We start from the raw sequence: 18037 nt of genomic DNA on the forward strand, positions 1-18037 counted from the left end.
AAGGCCTAGACCAGTGGTCTTCAACCCCAGTTAACATCAGAATCATGGAGGGGACTTTTGAGAAATGCTGATGCCGGGCATTAGCATTTTTTAAAATTGCCCGCATGATTCTAACAAAGACTAAGAACCCCTGGCCTAGACCAAGGTTAGGAGTTAGCTTGTATATTACGCTTTCATTGGATTCAGTTTTTTCTACCTCGGGGTTGGTCTACCCCCACCCCTGCACTCTTTACTCTTTTGAATGACTGGTATAATTGATACCAGAGCTAAGGTGAAGCTGAGAATTTGTTTTGCTTGCCACTTGATAAAAAAAATAACAGAGAAAGAAGGGCACAAGCTGTTTTAAGGGGGTAGAGGATGTTGATTATGGTGACACTTGCCAGAGTCTCTGGATGCCTGGATTTTGTGACTCTCACCTCAAAAGTTGCTTTCAGGAGACCATACATTACACCTGCGGTCCATCGGTCATCCATTTTGTGTAACCCACTTTTCTCAATGTCTTCAGCCTATCACATGGCAGTCTCTGATGGTTCAGTGAAAGCAGTAGTGGTTCAGAGGTTGAGTTCTCACCTGCATGCGGGAGACTCAAGTTTGATTCCTGGGCAATGCACTTCACACACAGCCACCATCCATCAGTGAAGGCTTGTGTGTTGCTATGTCGAACAGGTTTCAGCGGAGCTTCCAAGCTAAGACGAACTAGGAAGAAAGGCTTGGCAATATACTTCCTAAAATTAGCTAATAAAAATTCTATGGATCACAATGGTCCAATCTGCAATTGATCATGGGTATGGCACAGGACTGGTGAGCATTTCATTCCATTGTACATGGGTTCACCAGCATAGAGGGCCAACTGAACAGCAGCTAAGAACGACATCACATGATGTCAGGCACAACCAGGTCAATCTTTGTCACATTAGGGATGCCCTAATACATATTCTCCAAGCCAAGGCTCTCACAAAGTAGAAATCTTATCATTTGACATAGGATTGCACATTGTATATGTGTATCCTCCAAGACGAACACCTTGTGTAGACTAGACAGTGGCTTAGCCCAGGGGTTCTCTAAACATTTTTGATAAAAGAATAAAATTTTTTTTCAATTTTAATTTTTTTTTATAGTACACTAAAATATCTTTCAGCTCACCTAGCAGAAGTTTAAATAGAAGTTTAATGTTTTTCCCATAATCTAATGGATCATCTTGCATCTCCACTAAGGTGATCACTCCAGAGACCACCAACCTAGTCTACTGTATAATGCTGCTGAACGAAAAGCTATCGCTTTTGTGATTTTAGTTGTCCCAGCATATAATTATTATACCTAAAATTCTTACTGTTTTATGGCTGTGCACACAAGGTAAATAGCTAACCTTCAAAATCACCATGAGCTACTTAATGAAAGATTCTAATGAAATGAGTTAGTTCCAAACATTTCTCATTATCATCATGGTAAACCTCTGGGGTTTCCCAGACTCCAGTCTGATCCTTTGAACAATTTTGCCCAAATCACTTTTTCATCAGTTTGTAGCCAATTCCATAATTCGTTTGGTGGCCATTCTGAACCAGAAAAATCAACCTCTAGGATGCCTGGCTCAAAGGATATACTCTTCCAGAAGAAAAACATTAAGAAAATCTGGCCATAATTTCAAAGTAAAATTTCTTTCTACAATAAATACGTGTAAAATATATTAAATGTTTTCAATGGGGCATGATTTATGGAAAAAAAAATAGAGTATAGCAAGGGCTTTGGCAAGTGCATTGATTCTTAGAAAATAGACGCAGAAAGATTTTCCAGGGTCACTGAACGGGGTCAAGTGATAGCAATATCAATCCTGGAACTAAAATGAGCAAATGCAGGGATTAGAGTCATAGCAAGAAGAAATGTTAAATATCTTGCAGTTCATTCTCGTTTTGTGGCTGAAGAAACTGATCCACCCAGGGTCACAGTGCAGTTTAGCAGCAAAGCTGAAAATAAGTCTCTAGACACTCAACTTAGTGTCCTTTCTTCTATTGTATAATTCATTTTTTAAGAGTTTATCTCCCATCCTTTTTCTATCATCCATAGGCAAGGAAGTCAAGACCTCCCTTTTGTTGCCTTGTGAATCATCCTTACTTCCCAAAGGCCCATATCTCTCTCCCTGGGGTAGCTCTCCTTCCTTTCCTGTGTTCTTCCCAAAGGAGAAGACTCTGAAATCCCAACTGCAGGGTTCCCATACATCTTGTCTGAGAGTCCTTTTATCATTGCAGTGTGTGGGCTGTTCTGTCTCTAAAAATAAAATTTCATTTATTTGTTTGGTACAAAGAAAATCAATTCTGATACAATTCTCACTGTGGAGATGTTCTCAAACAATATTTCAACTGGCTCCCACGTTCTATTTTAAAAGCATTATGACCACAGAAACACAGAATTCTGGAGGATTATAGGGCTGCAGGGTTTATCCAATCTGAGTCTTTACTATGCTAGGGTCATGAGTCCTTTAGAAAATATGGTGACAGCTATGGAAATTCTTCCCAGCACAATGTACAAACATAGATAGATACAGATATGTATTTGCAGACATACATACATTTACATAAAAATCTGCATGTAATACTGTGCACTGGCCAGGAGACCAATCCCTGGGTCCTTGGTTTAGATCCCCCTTTACTTGACTGGGAGTCCCTGGGCGGTGCAAATGGTTTATGTGCTCAGCTGCTAATCAAAAGGTTGGAGGTCCAAGTCTACCCACAGACCCTCAGAAGAAAGGTCTCATGATCTACTTCTGGAAAATCCACCATTGAAAGCTCTACAGAACACAGTTCTACTCTGTCACTCATGCCATCACCATGAGTCAGAATCCACTCGATGGTAGCTGGTTGTGCTTGACTAAGAAGGAAACTGATCCCCTAAGAGAAAAATAAGTTCCTGTGAGCACAGAGCCAGTCAGAGGAAGAAATAGCACTAGAATCCTCTTCCCAGTCCAGAGGTACACTATGTCATAACAAGGGTGACCATGTGATTTATCACCTAAACCAGCACACTTTTGAAAGTGACAAGATGGGCTATCGATAATTAGGCTGAGCAAAGAAGTGTAAACTGGAGCTGTTTGGAGAAAACCAAGACATATAGCCACTCTATTCACACCAAAAGCTAAAACGCTCTTGAACCTGACACTTCTTTGTGCCAGAAGACCAAAACCTACCAGGAAAGACGAAAACATGAAGTTTCAACATAGCCTCTGAATCTTTATTCTGCTGTACTTGTAGCCCCTTGTCTGAGTTCTCATTAAACGCATATCACACATGTCATGCTTAGGACATACAAAGAAAATTATTATAATACTTCATAGCAACAGGATTTAGGTTTCCTCGAGATCTCCCAAGAAGCCTCTCAATCAATTTTAGTTTTATCAGCCACACAGTAGCAAACATCAGAACTTTGGCTTTGCTGCTATTTGTAAAGTCAGTTTTACTCCGGAGGTTTGAGCCTTTCAGTCCGACTATGTAGAGGAAGGATAAGGAAAATTGATTCCATTGCAAAGAGTCTCCCTAAAGATCTAAATAATTCATATCAGCCTCGACCTTCAGACATTATATAAGCAGTAAGCATATTCCAAAAGACTCAAAGTTTCCAACATTGCCAACTGCCAAACAAAGCTATACTAGCCCCCCTCTCTCATTGGCTGGCCTTTCTTCCAAACGGTCAAGCACCTGTGTCTACTCATCTCCTATTCTTAGACAGTAACTATCCAGACTTTAAAAGAGAGCCTGTTTCTCAACTTAGTGACACTTTATTCTAGCAGGGCCCCTAGCTCTGTATTACATTGCTATAGTCTACCTTCGAGCTCCAGACCAGTGTTTCTCGTTGACTGGGTGTTAAAATTATAGAGAGAGTTTTAAAAAAAAATCCATGCCTGGGCCCTATTTCTAGAGATTCTCAGGCACGGTCCTTTTTTTCAGATCTTCCCAGGTGATTCTAATGTGCAACCAGAGTTGAGAGCTACTGCCTCAGAGACAAACCAATGGATACCCATAGGCAATACCTAGTGGCTTCCTCCTTTGCCTCTTAAAGCTAGGGTAGTGCATAGGAACTTGATGCTGGATTAGAAGGGAGGTAAGGTGTTAGGAGGAGTAGGATGTCTTAAATGGGTGAAAGTACAGCCCTTCATGGGCTCCAGTGCATAGGCACTCCTGTACCCAAGCCTCCTGGCTCAACCCGAGTGTGTTAGCCCGTAAGATGTTCCTGTTCACATCTAGGGCATTAACTATGAGGGCCCTCAGAAGAGTTTTCTCCTTGAGACTAGAGTGCAAGAAAATCACAATTCTTCTTTTTTCTAAATCAATTTACAACCGGCTAACCCTACACCTACCACAGTTTGTGGAGAATCCACCATCAATAATTTTTCACATAGCCCTTTCCCAGCCCTCCCTGCCTGTACCCCTTGACCATAATCATAAACCTCAGACTTACGTAGCTCAGTAAAATAGGGGAAACACCCCTTTTCCTTCCCTTATGTAATCACTGCCATTACCAATGATCATATGCAATGACACCGATGAGTGCTGGCCCTTCCTGTCGGCCAGGACCTATTACCCAGCAGAGAAGCAGAAACGCTCTTCACAGCTGCCCTCCAGGATTTTTCTGAACTGACAATGAGTTGTCATTCTCCTTCTGAGATCTGGCAAATTCTGGGCCACCACCCTAGAAAAAAAAACCTTGAAATGTTCTTTTTGACGATGAATGCAATGCCATTCGTCTTCAAGATGTCATTCCCAGCACGGTAGGCCATATGACTGTCCAATTCAAAATGGCCAATACCAGTCCATTTCAGCTCACTAGTGCCTAGGATATTGATGTTTATGCATTCCATTTCATTTTTGACGATTTCCAATTTTCTTAGATTCATACTTCGTACATTCCAGGTTCTGAATATTTATGGATGTTTGCAGCTGTTTCTTCTCATTTTGAGTCATGCCACACCAGCCAATGTAGGTCCTGAAAGCTTGACTCCATCCATGTCATTAAGGTCAACTCTACTTTGAGGAGGCAGCTCTTCCCAGTCATCTTTTGAGTGCCTTGCAACTTGAAGGGCTCATCTTCTGGCCCTAATCAATGTTCTACTGCTGTTCATAAGGTTTTCACTGGCTAATTCTTTTCAGAAGTAGACCACCAAGTCCTTCTTCCAAATCTGTCTTAGCTTGGAAGCTCAGCTGAATCCTGTCTGCCATCGGTGACCCTGCTGATATTCGAAAACCGGTGGCATAGCTTTCAGCATCACAGCAACATGCGAGCCCCCACAGTAGGACAAACTGACAGACAATTGAAATGTTTCAACAAATGGATGTAGCACTGGAACTGCTTACTCGTCTATACCAAGAAATTTGGAAGACAGTATCTGGTCAACCGAGTGGAAAAGATTCATATTTATGCCTATTCCCAAGAAAGGTGATCCGACAGAATGCAGAAATTATCAAACAATATCATTAATATCACACACAAGCAAAGTTGAAGATCATTCAAAAGCGGCTGCAGCAGTATATCAATAGGAAACTGCCAGAAATTCAGGCCAGTTTCAGAAGAGGACATGGAACCAGGGATATCATTGCTGATGTCAGATGGATCCTGGCTGAAAGCAAAGAATATCAGAAAGATGCTTACTGTGTTTTATTGACTATGAAAAGACATTCAACTGTGTTGATCATAATAAATTATGGATAACATTGGGAAGAATGGGAATTCCAGAACATTTAATTGTGCTCATGAGGAACCTGTACACAGATCAAGAGGTAGTCATTTGAACAGAACGAGGGGACACTGCATGGTTTAGAGTTAGAAAAGGTGTGCGTCAGCGCTGTATCCTTTCACCATACCTATTCAATCTGCATGCTGAGCAAATAATCCAAGGAACTGGACTATATGAAGAAGGATGGTGTATCAGAATCGGAGGAAGACTCCTGCATTATGCAGATGACACAACCTTGCTTGCTGAAAGCGAAGAGGATTTGAAGCACTTACCGATGAAGATCAAAGACCACAGACTTCGATATGGATTACACCTCAACGTAAAGAAAACAAAAATCCTCACAACTGGACCAACAAGCAACATGATGATAAATGGAGAAAAGACTGAAGTTGTCAAGGATTTCATTTTACTTGGATTCACAATCAACAGCCCTGGAAGCAGCAGTCAAGAAATCAAATGATGTATTCCACTGGGCAAATCTACTGCAAAAGTCCTCTTTCAAGTGTTGAAAAGCAAAGTTGTCACCTTGAAGACTAAGATGCACCTGCCCCAAGCCATGATGTTTTCGATTGCCTCATATGCATGTGAAAACTGGACAATGAATAAGGAAGAATTGATGCCACCGAATTGCAGTATTGGCAAAGAATATTGAATATACCATAGACTGTCAAAGAATGAACAAATCTGTCTTGGAAGAAGTACTATCAGAATGCTTCTTAGAAGCAACAATGGTGAGACTATGTCTCATATACTTTGGACATGTTATCAGGAGGGTTCCATCCCTGGTGAAGGACATCATGGTTGGTAAAGTAGAGGGCCAGCAAAAAAAGAGGAAGACCTTCAACAAGATGGATTGATTCAGTGGCTGCAACAATGGGCTCAAGCATAACAATGATTGTGAGGATGGCACAGGACTGGGTAGTATTTCATTCTGTTGTACATAGGGTCACTATGAGTCAGAACCAACTCAACAGCACATAACAACAACAACCTTAGAAAAAGACCCCAGTTCCTGCTTCCTAAGATAACAGCAAAGGTTTGCTTCCCATCTTCCTGTTCTCAACAATAAATACTTCCCCAAAACCCTGATCTTCCTCTCCTTGTCATCCCCACCCAGAACTCTGGAATGATTCACCTTAATTCCTTTCACTGATCCCTCTTGAAGTTAAATTAATTAAATCCATATATATTTTGGGTAGCTACTACTCTAGCTAATACTTCCAAAGAAAGAATATGCCAACAGAAGGGCAATGTCAGCATAGAAAACCAAGGTACTAAGAAGAGAATTTAGCAATGTATGCCTACTGTACCCAGGAAAGAGACAGGGATTCTGAATCAGGGCACTGGGCCACTGGGGCATGCTTGCCAAGAGAGAAGTGCTCTTGATGGAGAGGCAGGAATATTTCTTGAGCTTTCCCCATGGCCTGCATGAAGTCTTACTCAGTAAAGTTCCATTATCAAGGAACCCTCTATTTGTTCATTCAGCTTCCCAGGTGCCTTGATGCAGAGAAGGGTGATGATGGTAGTGGGGAGAGGCACCAGGGACTGAAGATGTAAATATTCTTGACCTTTGGAAGAAACATCCTCCCCAGTAAGTGTATAAATGAATGTTCTATTTTTCCAGTAGTTGCAGGCAAAGTTAATTATGCAAATCCATCTCTAGGTATCCTGGAGTTTTGCTTCTGTACTGGCAAGACTGAAAAATCTGTCACCAATGAAAGAGTACCTTGTGAAGACTTTTGGTAGCCAACCATCCACTCTTCCTCTGGTAGCACTTCCCTCCCTCTTTAGTGTCTGGAGGGCTATTGCCCATATACCATCCTAGGCCTGGTCTACTCCCTAGAACTTCTGATTGGTGAAGTGAACACCTGACACCAGCAACTGCCTTGAGGTAGGGAGTGGGGGAAATGACAAATTTACTTTTTATAGCAGAAGTGCTAAATGCTGGGCCCCAAAGAAAGCAGGAACCCTGAAGGTTCTGGACACCTCCAGGGAACAAAGAACGCACTGCAGTGCAGGGAAGTCTCAAGACTCTCTGCAAATCCTCCAGTGCTGGGCATGTGGCAGGGGCTCCACAGTGTGGGATATTCTGTATGTTCTCTCCCCAAATGGGCATCCCAGTATCTCAGGCTTAAAAATGACCCTGCATTGCCAATGCATCACAGCAATACCAATGGACAAATGGACCTCAATAAAATGTTCATTGACAGGTAGTGCCCCAGACTGCAGGGTCTTTGTATTATAGTTGGAGCCTGTTCCCATTGGCACAGGAGATATGCCTGCAAGCAACATTATGGCTCATTGGACAATAAACTTCCCAGGCATGCAGGTCTGAGGTCCCAAGGTTTAGCCCATCTCCATGACGGGCTAACCCAATGTTCTCTCCTATGTCTGGCTCCTCACATTTGACTTCACTTTGGCAAACTTCTTAACTTGAATCACCTAGGGCAAGTCATTGACTTTGGCCACCAGGTTTTTTTTTTTTTTCCAAGCAAAATTTGATAGAACATTTTTATTTCTGTACCTAAAGGTTAATTTAAACTCATCCATAAAAAAAAAAAAAAAAAAATTTTTGCTACAAACAAGAACAGTTCCACACCTAAAAGATGAAAGAACTTGCCACTTTTTCAGCTACTACTATTTGCCATCCCCACGTGTCTGTCAGTTTGTCATATTGTGGGGGTTTGCGTGTTGCTGTGATGTTGGAAGCTGTGCCACCAGTATTCAGATACCAGCAGGGTCACCCATGGAGGACAGGCTTCAGCTGAGCTTCCAGACGAAGACAGACTAGGAAGAAGGACCCGGCAGTCCACTTCTGAAAAGCTTTAGCCAGTGAAAACTTTATGAATAGCAGCAGAACATTTTCCGATATAGTGCTGAAAGATGAGCCCCCCAGGTTGGAAGGCACTCAAAAGATGACTGGGGAAGAGCTGCCTCCTCAAAGTAGAATCGACCTTAATGACATGGATGGAGTCAAGCTTTCGGGACCTTCATTTGCTAATGTGGCATGACTCAAAATGAGAAGAAACAGCTGCAAACATCCATTAATAATCAGAACCTGGAATGTACGAAGTATGAATCTAGGAAAATTGGAAATCGTCAAAAATGAAATAGAATGCATAAATATCAATATCCTAGGCATTAGTGAGCTGCAATGGACTGGTATTGGCCATTTTGAATCGGACAATCATGTAGTCTACTATACTGGGAATGACAACTCGAAGAGGAATGGTGTTGCATTCATCGTCAAAAAGAACGTTTCAAGATCTATGCTGAAGTACAATGCTGTCAGTGATAGGAAAATATCCCTACGCCTACAAGGAAGACCAGTTAATACAACTATTATTCAAATTTACGCACCAACCACCAGGGCCAAAGTTGAAGAAATAGAAGATTTTTATCAGCTGCTGCAGTCTGAAATTGATCAAACATGCAATCAAGATGCATTGGTAATTACCGGTGATTGGAACGTGAAAGTTGGAAACAAAGAAGAAGGATCAGTAGGTGGAAAATATGTCCTTGGTGATAGAAACAATGCCGGAGATCAAATGATAGAATTTTGCAAGACCAACGACTTCTTCATTGCAAATACCTTCTTTCACCAACACAAACAGCGACTATACACATGGACCTCGCCAGATGGAACACACAGAAATCAAATTGACTACATCTGTGGAAAGAGACAATGGAAAAGCTCAATATCATCAGTCAGAACAAAGCCAGGGGCCGACTGTGAAACAGATCATCAATTGCTCACATGCAAGTTCAAGCTGAAACTGAAGAAAATCAGAGCAAGTACATGAGGGCCAAAATATGACCTTGAGTATATCCCACCTGAATTTAGAGACCATCTGAAGAACAGATTTGACGCATTGAACACTAGTGACCGAAGACCAGACGAGTCATGGAATGACATCAAGGACATCATACATGAAGAAAGCAAGAGGTCACTGAAAAGAAAGAAAAGACCAAGATGGATGTCAGAGGAGACTCTAAAACTTGCTCTTGAACATCGAGTAGCTAAAGCACAAGGAAGAATTGATGAAGTAAAAGAACTGAACAGAAGATTTCAAAGGGCATCTCAAGAAGACAAAGTATTATAATGACATGTGCAAAGAGCTGGAGATGGAAAACCAAAAGGGAAGAACACGCTCGGCGTTTCTCAGGCTGAAAGAACTGAAGAAAAAATTCAAGCCTCGAGTTGCAATAGTGAGGGATTCCATGGGGAAAATATTAAATGATGCAGGAAGCATCAAAAGAAGATGGAAGGAATACACAGAATCATTATACCAAAAAGAATTCAACCATTTCAAGAGGTGGCATATGATCAGGAACCGATGGTACTGAAGGAAGAAGTCCAAGCTGCTCTGAAGGCATTGGCGAAAAACAAGGCTCCAGGAATTGATGGAATATCAATTGAGATGTTTCAACAAACAGATGCAGCACTGGAGGTGCTCACTCGTCTACGCCAAGAAATATGGAAGACAGCTTCCTGGCCAACTGACTGGAAGAGATCCATATTTATGCCTATTCCCAAGAAAGGTGATCCAACCGAATGTGGAAATTATCGAACAGTATCTTTAATATCACACACAAGCAAAATTTTGCTGAAGATCATTCAAAAACGGCTGCAGCAGTATATTGACAGGGAACTGCCAGAAATTCAGGCCAGTTTCAGAAGAGGACGTGGAACCAGGGATATCACTGCCAATGTCAGTTGGATCCTGGCTCAAAGCAGAGAATACCAGAAGGATGTTTACCTGTGTTTTATCGACTATGCAAAGGCATTCGACTGTGTGGATCATAATAAATTATGGATAACATTGCGAAGAATGGGAATTCCAGAACATTTAATTGTGCTCATGAGGAACCTTTACATAGATCAAGAGGCGGTTGTTCAGACAGAACAAGGGGATACTGACTGGTTTAAAGGCAGGAAAGGTGTGCGTCAGGGTGGTATTCTTTCACTATACCTATTCAATCTGTGTGCTGAGCAAATAATACAAGAAGCTGGTCTATATGAAGAAGAACGGGGCATCAGGATTGGAGGAAGCCTCATCAACAACCTGTGTTATGGAGATGACACAACCTTGCTTGCTGGAAGCGAAGAGGACTTGGAGCACTTACTGATGAAGATCAAAGACCACAGCCTTCAGTATGGATTACACTTCAACATAAAGAAAACAAAAATCCTCACAACTGGACCAATGAGCAACATCATGATAAATGGAGAAAAGATCTAAGTTGTCAAGGATTTCATTTTACTTGGATCCACAATCAACAGCCATGGAAGCAGCAGTCAAAAAATCAAAAGACTCATTGCACTGGGTAAATCTGCTGCAAAGGACCTCTTTAAAGCACTGAAGAGCAAAGATGTCACTTTGAAGATGAAGGTGCACCCGACCCAAGCCATGGTATTTTCAATCACATCATATGCATGCGAAAGCTGGACAGTGAATAAGGAAGACCAAAGAATTGACGCCTTTGAATTGTGGTGTTGGCGAAGAATATTGAATATACCATGGACTGCCAAAAGAACGAGCAAATCTGTCTTAGAAGAAGTACAACCAGAATGTTTCTTAGAAGTGTGGATGGCAAGACTGTGTCTTACATACTTTGGACATGTTATCAGGAGGATCAGTCCCTGGAGAAGGACATCATGCTTGGCAGAGTACAGGGTCAACGGAAGAGAGGAAGACCCTCAACGAGGTGGGCTGACACAGCGGCTGCAACAATGAGCTCAAGCACAACGATTGTGAGGATGGCTCAGAACCGGGCAGTGTTTCATTCTGTTGTGCATAGGGTCGCTATGAGTCGGAACTGACTGGACGGCACCTAGTAACAATAACTATGTACCAGGCACTTCAGTATACACTTGCTTACATGTTATCCCATCTAGTCCTTTTGAAAGATTATCTCATATTCACATTAACTCTGTGAGGAATCACCACACAAGTTTATAGATGTAGAAACTGACGCAGGACACTTAGATATTTGGGAAGCTAGCAATTGAGGAAACTCCAAATTCAAAGCTGGCTGTATTACAAATGAACAATAAAAAGGCAAACGACCTAATTATAAAATGAGCAAAGAACTTGTATAGACATTCTCCAAAGAAGATCTACGAATGGGCAGTAAGCATATGAAAAGATGCTCAACATCATTAGTCATTAAACAAAGAAACAAAAAAACCAAACTGATTGCCGTCAAGTTGATTCCAACTCATGGTGAAACCATGTGTTACAGACTAGAACTCCTCTATAGGGCTTCCTTGGTTGTAATCTCTATGGAAACAGATCACCAGGCCCTTCTTCTGAAGTACCACTGAGAGTTCAACTTTCAAACTTTAAGCTCATAGTTGAACACCAACTCTGCCACCTAAAAAAAAACAAGCTGCAGTCAAGTCAATTCTGACTCACAGTGACCCTATAGGGCAGAGTAGAACTGCCCCATAGTGTTTCCAAGAAGCAGCTAGTGGATTCAAACTATCAGCCTTTCGGTTAGCCACCGAGCTCTTAACCACTGCACCACCAAGGCTCCAACCTAAGGGTTTTTAATTAGTCATTAGGGAAATACATATCTAAACCACAATGAGATACTACTGTGCACCCACTAGGATGGATATTTTTAAAAAAAAAAAAAAGGAGAAAAGTGTTGACAAAGATGTGGAGAAATTGGAGCCCTCATACATCGCTGGTGAGAATGTGATGGGAATGTGGTGAGGGTGATGGGAAGAATGGGAACATGCATGATGTGACGGTATAAAATTTTCATAAAAGAAATGTTTTTGTTTCCTCTGAACTTGCCTTTTTTTTTTTTTTTAAGTATTCTTCCCTAAACTATACTATCTAAGTGCCACAGGCAGAACTTGTTCAGCCATCTGGACAGCCTTCTTTGTAAAAAGATTGGAGATAGGCATTTTAAAAACCCTATGCAGCTCCTCTCCTGAGGGGAGATAGCAGATGAAAGGAACAAAGAAGTCTGCTGCCCTCAGGCTCTATTCGTGAGCAAAAAGCCAATGGATGGGAAATGTATGAGTTACCTATGGCTGAGAAAAAAAATTCCCCAAAACTTAGTGCCTTGAAGTAGCAACATTTATTATCTCATGGTTCCTGTGGATCAGAAATCTGGGCATGGTTTAACTGGGTCCTCTGCTTCAGGGTCTCTCACAGGCTCCAATCAAGGTGTCAGCTAGGGTTGTGGTCTTCTCAAAGGACCCACTTCCAAGCTCACTCATATGGTTGTTGGAGGACTCAGTTCCTTACAGACTATTGAAGTGAGGGCCTGTGTTCCTCACAGGCTGTTGGCTGAAGGCTACCTCAGTCCTTCCCAAGTGGACCTCTTCACAGGGCAGCTTACAACATGGCAGCTGGTTTTAATAGAACCAGCAGGTAAGAAGAGCCAGATAGAGTGTGCGTGTGTGTGTGTGTGTGAATAAGAGAGAAGTCACAGAAGATTTTTGTATCCTAATTTTGGAGGAGACATCCTATCACTTTTGCCATATTCTATTGTTAGGATTCACTGGGCCCAGCTTACACTCAATGGAAGAAATCTTAGAAATCTGCCTGATGTATCCTCTACCAAGTTAAAATGGAGGTTTGAGATAATGGAGGTGGGTGGAGGCAGCAGCAGGAGATAAAAGGAAAAAATGAAAGTCACCTTTCAATGGCTTCTCTCTGGTTGGTTAATGATTTGCAACTCAAAGCTACAATTTCATAACGTAACAAAAATTCAAACCATAATCAGCATGTGTACCTGGCAGACAGCCAGAATTAGTTAAAACAGTCCCCTAAGGGTTTTTGTTAAGTCTCAGAATTGGCGAATGGTCACGGCTGAAAGAGGCTTGGACTTGGGTCAGAGGAGCTAGATTCAGTGCTCCACAGAGCCACTTGTTACCTGGGTAAACTTTGGTCAAGCTATACAAGCTCTCTGAGATGGGCCTCTGTCTTATCTGTAAGACGAGAGTGATGCCTTCTTCTCTGGAATTCTGGGAGGATAAATTAAATCTGTATCTTCTTAAGAGTGTTCCACTGAAAGCTATTTCTGCAGGAAAAAGGGTTCCACTACCAATTAACTTCGAGAAATGCCAATTAAATAGATTTAAACAAGCCTTCTTCCTACATCTTCTTAGAGTTTCCAGTGACGAACTGAGCATTCCAAATCTGCAAGAGGAAAACATATTACCAAATGTATTTGACCACAACGCTCATTTTCCAAGAGAATTTCATTAAACTGGTGTTGCAATGAACACACTTGGGGAAATCATGAATTAGATAACACAAGTACAAATGCCTGCCCACGGAACCTGGCAGGTCACCACATGTAATCAGTGTGTGTTGACTCTGAATCAGATCACAACATAGTAGTCATGGCAGCAAGCCACATTGGGACAGGCCAGGACCCAAATCATAGATGTTCCCTCCAAAGAGACCCTGGCATTTAGGTAACAGAAAAAAACTCCTGCTATTATATTTTTTTCGCTGGTAACCTGTGGATAAACACTGGGCTTCCTACATAGTGCTCTGGGTAGACTATACTTTTGAGGCTATCAGGCCAGACCACACTCTAGCAGAAGGGGAAGAGGATCACTCTTTAAAAGAGAGGTTAGTCCTCAGTATCAATTATCTGGGCAAGAGTCAAGAAGTTGTACTCAGAAGGCAGACCTCAGCCAGATAAGAAAGAAAATTTCTAGTATTTCTTTGGCTCTCCCTTTGAACCTTGAATAGGTTCAGTTGGCTTGCAGGCACTCCTTGTACAAGGCTTAAAGGTGGCATTTGACACATAGACCCAGCCCTGAGGAAGGCAAGGAGACATCCCTGCAACATCTCCCAAGCTGACATTGAACAAGTCTTATTTTACAAAGTAGATTTCTAGTTATGTGTTCCTCTTTTAATGTTTTTGTTAAAAATCTAGTCTTCAGTGAAGTCTTTTGAGGATACTGGAGATTTCTAGAGGAACTAAGATCTACGCTGGGCTGGTATGGTAAGGGGAGAGGCCTGCCACATGAGGCCAGCATGACCCTATGTGCTCACATCGCTGACCCTTTTTCCGAGCACTGGCCCTGGTTCACAGAGGTGAGCCCCAGCGGCCCCGCCTTTACTTGGTGACATGAAACAGGTCTGATTTGTTCAGGGGTGGATGCCCAAATGAAGCTGGGCCAATCAGATTGTCTCTCCTGGGAATGTGAAGATTTGGATTAAGAGAAACAGCCGCTGGGGTTCATGGAGCTAAACTACAGAGTGTTTTAAAGCAAAGGTCCAGGAACTCCTGCAGCTAAGATACTTAGAGCTTCCCTACTTCTTACTTTCCTGGGGCTGTTTTAAAACTCAAATCTTCTCAATAAATTCTCCTTTCTACTTAAACTAGACAGAGTCAGTTTCTCCTCCTTTAACCAATTAATACCTAGTGGCAGCAGGCATTCCTTTCTAAGAGGTCCTCAACAGCAGGACAAATGGTAGAGTATAGGAATTAGAGCTAGGAAGCTTGAATGCCCTCCCTGTATGTAGCTTTACCCTACAGTGACAGTGAGAACTCTGGAAAATCACCTAAGTAAACTAGGTAGTGATTAGGGTAAACCCCACAGAGCAGAGTATGGGGACAGTCAGCATCAGGGAAGCAGGAGCCATGAGGAACAAGCAAATGAGCACCAAGGAGAAGGCAAAACACAAAGTGTTAAGCAAGAAGCTCAGCTAATGCTCAAAATAGGAGAGGTCTGGCAGCTACAAACAGAGTTTCTGCCAAGGTGCTAAAGTTCAGAGGAATGACCTCAGGCTTAGGCAAACTGACACAGGACAAAATTCAGGACAAGAACACAAGCGTGGGGTGACAAGACAACGTTCAAAGCAGAAGTCCTGTCACCAGAGTTGGAGCATAAGGTCAGAGCAGGAGAACTCATAGGTGCATGGCCTGAACTGCTAAATTCCTTAATTTCCCCAACAAGGGACAGGTCTGGTCCCAGGGTCCGGAGGGGGCTGAAGCAGCAGGCGGGGAACAAATATAACAGAGCAGGGATCTGAGTACAGGCAGTACAATGCTCACACTGTGATTCTCCAGTCTTCCTCTCCAGAGTGACATGGCCCTGGGGCCTCTGCTCAGCCCCTGAGCTGCCATGCAGAAAGGGAAGCAGGGAAGGATGAGGTAAGTCAGAGGAAGGGGTCACCATCAGCAGCCTGGAACATTCGTCCCCCACAGAGCGGTGTGTGGGGGTGGAGAAAACGGAGAGCAGCATTTGTTTGTTTATTTCCTCATGGCAACTCAGAAACGTAGCCAAATCAAGATAAAAATGAAGTGCATGAAAACTTTCCTAACCCCTTGTCTCAGAAACGTTTGTCCCTTTACTAAATATATAGACCAGACATAGACAGAATCCCCAAGTCACAGCTAGCTGTCCTCAGACACTGCTTCCCCTGTGTCCTTCCACATAGGCAGGTCTCTCAAAGGCCACCAGAATGTGCTGGGACTTTTGCACAGTATTTTCTAAGATGAACCAAATGGAAGCCCAGTATTCACCTTCCTCATGTCCCTGGAGTTAAAAGAAGCCAAATTCACCTGAAGATGGTTAGTCAAAATTTCTCATGGATGGATTAATTAATTATCCGATGTCTGTCCTCTCTTAAATACCCTCTCCCACCACACTCCTCAGCCACCCCTGTGAAACAGCATAACTAGGGTTTCCCAGGCCCCAGGATATAGCTATAGTTTCTATGAGGTACATGCTTCCAAGGGGCTGAGACCAAGGTTCAGCAAGGAAGGCATAGATGGCTTGGCCCCCCTGGAGAGAATAGGATCGATGATACATTCTAAAACAGGTTTGCAAGGGTCTTTAGAAACTAACTGGTTCCAGTGTACATTGTCTGATGAGACTTTTATTTAGCATTTGACCAAAAAAAAAAAAAAATCCTTTGCCAAGGAGTCTATTCCAACTCGTAGTGACCCTATAGGACAGAGTGGAACTGCTCCCATAGGGTTTCTGAGGCTGTAATCTTTATGGAAGCAGATTGCCACATCTTTCTCCTTCAGAGCAGCTGGTGGGTTTGAACTGCTGACATTTCACTTAGCAGCCAAGCACTTAAGCGCTGTGGTACCAGGGTAGCATCTGGCAAAGGTAAGGTAATTCTGAATGAATATTTTCTCGGAGGGCCCCTGGATTAGGTTCATCAGTGTGATCAGTCCCAGGTTTTAGCTATGCTTGGAGAAGCTGGTTGGAGAATAGATAGAGAGGATACAGGAAATTGAAGAGTGGAGGGATTCATATCAGACAGGGCCAGAGAGCCACGTAAGGCTCAAAAGAATTTGTCGTCAAACTTCACAGAAGAAATTAAAACTTCTTCTTCCTATTTTAATCCACCTTTTCTGAGTATATAATATGGACTGAATAAACTCATGTTTGGTTTGTTTTATTTGTTTAACCAGTATTTGGTAAGCTTGTGAGTTGCCAGAAAAAGATAAATAAATCTGGTCTCCCCATTCCTCCAGCCCCTGCCTATTGTATTTTCAGGCTGAGGGAGGGGTCTGGACAAGAGCTACTAAACAAGTGGACCTATACCTTCAAAGTTCCTATGATGGGGATGTCTGCAGCTTTGACCCCAGGCTTCCTTGTGAAAAGCCCTTACAACAGTGCCTGGCACATCACAAGCGCTGTCTAAGTATTCGCTATTATTATTAGAAGTACCTCCGTCAATATTAGTATCCTTGATGTAGAAACCCTGTCCATCAATCGGTCAATTCCACCTTTCTCTCATACCCTTGAACCCCTCACTACCCAGGAGCTATGGTCTGCAGAAATGTACTTGGAATTCTTTGATTAAGATCATTGTTTCCACAGGTAAGGAAGTTAAAAAAATTTTTTTTCTCCTTATGTAGCTCTTGGAGAGGGAACTTGAAGATTAAGCTACTCTCAATTATTAATAACAAGAGCAAGACAAATGTGAAAGCAGTACTCACTTCTGTCCCCTCTTCCATTTCATCCACTGCTGTCTCGATGGTGCTGACAAACCTCTATGTTTCACTTTTCACTTCATCCATTCATTCATTCAACAGTTCCCCTGCTGATTCATTGGTCTCAAAGTCAACTTGTCAACATTTTGCCTTACCAATTCAACAATACCACTGAATGGAAAAAAAGAAGGTAAGTACAGGCTACACCAAAGAAGAGAAATGATTCATTTATTGCCATTTTGCTGCTTTCAATGGCATTTCCAGGCATGCAATGTAGCAAAAGGCAGAGGCAGCCTGCATGTGGTCAAAACATGTTTTTGTGCCTTGTTAATGCAGAAGGCCCTACTATTGAGTCCTGGCCCATTTATGGTTATTTGTTTT

At 42.4% G+C, this 18037-nt stretch overlaps 1 long non-coding RNA gene across 1 annotated transcript in view; it reads right to left on the minus strand.

The window, feature by feature from the left end:
• Nucleotides 1-18037, minus strand: part of LOC126078063 (uncharacterized) — a 201151-nt gene that overhangs the window by 127480 nt on the left and 55634 nt on the right. The window lies entirely within an intron of this gene.

The sequence above is a fragment of the Elephas maximus genome, chromosome 6, assembly GCF_024166365.1.
Source record: "Elephas maximus indicus isolate mEleMax1 chromosome 6, mEleMax1 primary haplotype, whole genome shotgun sequence".
Taxonomy (NCBI): domain Eukaryota; kingdom Metazoa; phylum Chordata; class Mammalia; order Proboscidea; family Elephantidae; genus Elephas; species Elephas maximus.